Source organism: Hippopotamus amphibius, chromosome 7 (genome assembly GCF_030028045.1).
Source record: "Hippopotamus amphibius kiboko isolate mHipAmp2 chromosome 7, mHipAmp2.hap2, whole genome shotgun sequence".
Lineage (NCBI taxonomy): Eukaryota > Metazoa > Chordata > Mammalia > Artiodactyla > Hippopotamidae > Hippopotamus > Hippopotamus amphibius.
In genome coordinates this window covers 47,732,606-47,737,573 of record NC_080192.1, presented here as the reverse complement: position 1 = coordinate 47,737,573, position 4,968 = coordinate 47,732,606, and positions in this window count along the sequence as shown.

Sequence of the window (4,968 nt, the reverse complement as noted above, 5' to 3'; positions counted from 1 at the left end):
AGACACGCGCGGGAGCCGTGGTGGAAACTGGATCCAGGCCCAGGGGGCTGCCCCAGCCCATGACTCCTGAGCAGAGAGGAGCCGCCAGAGCCAAGCCCTGACCACGCTGCAGATGTGTGACCCAAATCAAGGACTTATCGTTTTCCGTTGCTCAGTTTTGGGATAGATTGTTATGCAGCAACAGACACCTGGAACACTTGGTAAATGCTGGCTGAGTTGAATTAAACTAAATGAAAGACTTACCTTAACCCCAAAAGTTTTCAAATAAAACATTTCTATTGGCTTTGGACCCATTTGGGTTCTGACAAATTTTGGACTTCCCCAAAATAAATAAATAAATAAATAAATAAATAAATAAATAAATAAATAAAATCAGAGAAGTAATAATGAAGTGAAATAGGTAATTATATAAAGACTTTCGTTCCACTGAGTATCACATTTCCTTAAAATTCAGTAAGATCTCACATGATTATCCAAGGCTATGAGACTATTTAATAAGTGCTGCATTTAAAGTTATAATGAATAACTTGAAGGATCCTCCAAAAATGTTCCAAATTCTCAGGAGTTCTCCACAAGCGTTTCTTTTAAAGAGCTAGACATGTATTTGTCAAGGCTCAACGTAGGGAATGTAGAAACGTCTTCATGGCTAGACAAGGTGAAATGAGGTGGGGAAATCTTCCCAACAGAAACCATCCATTGTAGACACATGTTTGCCACCATAACTGTATCTCCATTCTTTACCAAGTTTCATTCATGGCCATTGAAACACGGCTTATGAACAGACACAGAAAACCCCAAATGGATTTGATAGGAAAGTTGGCCCTATAAATTTCAGCATTGACAAGGATCTTCAAAATCATCTTTTGGTCAATCCACTCCTTTTACCGACAACACATCTGAGGCCCAGAGAGTTTATGTGACTTACTCAGGATCACACAGCTAGTTAGTAGCAGAGGCCGAACGTCTGCCGTCTCCTGATTTCTCTAGTGCTATATTGCAGATGGCATCTCTAAATTAGCTGGAGATGTTTCTTTCTGTAGAAGGAAGTAGGTATCAAAAAATCCTTCTCAGTCCACCCATAGAGTAAGATCTAATCAAGAACAGACTGTTTAAAAAGAGAGAAGTGACAGGCTAAAATAGATGTAATAGAAGGCCTTGGCACCATGCCCTATTCTCCACTCATCACCCCTCACCACCAGCCCCCACCCTCCACCCCTCTGCAATGCACGCACATTCCACGACCCTTGGCTTTTAGGGTACCCTCACAGGCTGGATATTCTCCCTCAGGATGGAGGTGCTATTAGTGATCCTCTCTGACCAGCCTGGACTGACACTGAGTCCTTATTCATGGTTGCTTTTTCTATGCGGGAAGTTGTAACTTGAAATTGATAGATGTCACTGCAAAAAAACCCACCTCCAACTGGTTTAAGGCTTAACACATCAACACACACACACACACACATTTCTGCCCATATTTGCAGGGCCAATTTCTCACTAATCCCCCTCCCCTAATTGGTATTGGCTCAACAGTCTGTATGGGCAGGTCTTGCTCACCAATGCCAAATTATCCCCAATTGATCCCACATTCCAAACTAAACATTAAGAATCTCTTTCCCTTCTCCTTCTTCTTAAGATGACATAATCATAAATAATTCTCTGTAAAATATCCCACAGGCTGACATCTGCTTTCCTTTCCTCATCTCCCAAAAGGAGGTGATCATAAACAGAGCTGCAAGAAACTTCTCCTACAGCTGTTTCCATTACACCACTACTTCTCCAGTTTCTGTCCTGTGGGTGTTTCCTACGGCCTGTTTATATTTGTTACTTAAAAAAAAATCCTCTTAATTGAAAAACAAATAAACAATGTGTGATGGCAAAGTTCTAGACATGATATAAATCTCACCAAATTAATCCTGTTCACAAAGATCTTTGAAAAATGGCTTCAACTATGACTATTCTGCTTATGTTACAGAGCCATCTGGAAATAGCCACTAACATTAAAGGATCTGTGTTCCCTCTTTTCAAGTGCCCATGTTGAAAACAGAATTCTCTGCGTTTGCTCAACAAAAGGGGTCTTTCTAAGGAAAGCTTCTTTAAAAATCCAGACAAAGGAAATCCTTTCTACTTACGAAAGGGATTTGTGATTCTGGAGGTGTGCCTGATAGTTCTACAAACCATAGCTCTGTTACTAAGAAAAAAAAGTCAACCTGTCACCTGCAACTTAGACCACTGGGAAATGCTGACCAGTGGGAGGCGATAATGCAAGCTGTTCAGAGAGCAAGGCATCAATGTCACAACATCGTGACTGCATTGTTACCTGGGGGGCAAGCTCATAAACTGGTGGAAACACTGGTTTCACACCGATCTGGGTCCCAGTCCGGGTCCACCAATTACAGTCTTTGTGAGCAAGTAATCTTTTTCCTAACGATAAGATAGGGTTAATTATATCTCCTTCTTCCTAGGGTCACAGAATTGGCTGAGATGATTCAAGTAGAATGCCGAGCCCTGACCTTGACAAACAGCAAATGTGTGATAAACATTGGTTAATCAGTAAATGAGTTGAGGTGGCAGCAGGAGTAGTGAAGCAGGCCAGTGGCTACCTTTGGCGATGAATGAGTGTAATCCTCTGCTAGGGGAACCTAAGCCAGAATTCATGCCCCAGATATGTAAACAGCTAGGGCATGCCTCACGCATCCAATGTGGCCAAAAAGTTTCCGGCTAATTTTAAGCGTTGCTCAATCAATTACAGACTTAAGGGATAATTGAGCATCCTTTGTTTCTCTTGGCAAAATCATGACTTGCAAAATCCTATTTGGCAAGAGAAAGCTCTTTTTATTTTTAAAGAAAATTATTTTAATAGCAAAAAGTAGATTACATGGATAACCTCTAAGGTGCCTTTCAGGTCAAAGCCTTCCATGTCTCTAATAGCCCAGAGTACATGGTAAAGGGAACATACTTGGGCTTCAGGGCCAGGTAGACCTGAGGGTAAGCCTGGGCTCCACCTCCTACTGCAGGTAACCTGGTCAAGGTCCATCACCTCTCTGCAGCCCTGTTTTCTCATATGTGCACAGACGGATAGTGATACCTACCTCACAGTGTGGTTGTGAGAACTAAATGAGAGTATTATATGTGAAAGTGTCACATGGTAGATAATACATAAATGGGGGTGCCTCTGCCTTTCCTCTCCAAAATCACCCAGAGGGCCACCCGAGGCTCTCTGAACCTCTCAGGAGGGCTCTTTCTTAGGGAATTATAGCTGTGGATGACGTTTTGCCATGTGTGTATGTTCTCTGTGGGACCTATTACTTAAAAGGCCCCTTGAGAATTTTTTTTAGGCAGATGGCGGATGAGGGAAGGAGTCAATGGCAGAAACATATGGGCTGGAATTCTGGCTCTGCTTAGATGGCTGCCATCATCCTACCCTACATCCATCCAGCCACCTACTGATTCCTCAAATTTTTTGAGCACCGATGTTCTGTGAGCATCGCACTTAGGGCTAGCGAGACAACAGTGAGGACAACCGTGCCCTCACGAGTTCACAGTTCACTGGGAGAGACAGAGAAAGAGAAGCACACTTCTCCATCAAAACACAGTCCAGGGACTTCCCAGGTGGTGCAGCAACTGGGAATCCACCTGCCAGTGCAGAGGACATGGGTTCGATCCCTGGTCCGGGGACATGTCACATGACACAGAGTAACTAAGCCCATGAGCCACAGCTACTGAGCCCATGAGCCACAGCTACTGAAGCCCTCACGCCTGGAACCTGCAACTGAGAAGGCCCGCACGCAATAATGAGGACCCAATGCAACCCAATAAATAAATAGACAATACATAAACAAACAAACAAAACACAGTCCAATATGATCGTCACCAAGCGAGGGGAAGTGCATGGCAAGAACCAGACGCGTGCTTCCTGGGGGGGGGGGCTATTAACTGGACACTACTTTCAATTTATTCAGTCAGGAGTAGAATAATAAACACCGGTTCTTCCATTACACCACCTAAGAAATAAAACACTGCAGAGGAATGGGGAAATGAGTGAAGGCAGTCAAAAGGTACCAACCTCCGGTTACAAGATGAGTAAGTCCTGGTGCTGCTATGTACAGCATGGTGACAACAGTTGACAATACTGTACTTGCAAATTGCTGAGAGAGTAGATCCTAAAATTTCTCATCATAAGAAAAAAAGTTGTGACTGTGAGATGATAGATGTTAACTCAACTTACTGTGGTGATCATTTCACACTATATACATATGTCAAATCATTCTGTTGTACACCTTAAACTATACAATGTTATACATTAACTATATCTCAATAAAACTAGGGACCCACTACAGATACAGTTGAAACCTCCCATATCTTCCTTCCTCCCCCAATCACATCCTTACACTTTTACTACATAGGTCTGTATGTATGCCATGTAATTTATAGAATTGTTTTAGAGAAATAAATATTCTATCAATAAAAATGTTGTTTAGGGACTTTTACTTTAATTCACTTATACTAGCTGAATGTCAAAGCAAATCAAAGTTCTGAAAATTTTTGCAAGTATTTTTATTTCATTTTATTTTTATTTTATTTTTTTAAAATAATTATTCCCCAAGTTTGCCTTTGAGTTTCTGAACCCACACATTCTTGGGAGCAATATTTTTTTAATTATTATTATTTATCTATTTATTATTTTTTATATATTTACTTACTGGCTGTTTGGGTCTTCGTTACTGTGTACGTGCTTTCTCTAGTTGCAGTGAGCAGGGGCTACTCTTCATTGTGGTGAGTGGGCTTCTCATTGCAGTGGCTTCTCTGGTTGTGGAGCACAGGCTCTAGGCATGTGAGCTTCAGTAGTTGTGGCACGTGAGCTCAATAGTTTTGGCTCGGTGGCTCTAGAGTGCAGGCTCAGTAGTTGTAGTGCACAGGCTTAGTTGCTCCGTGGCATGTGGGATCTTCCTGGACCAGGACTTGAACTCA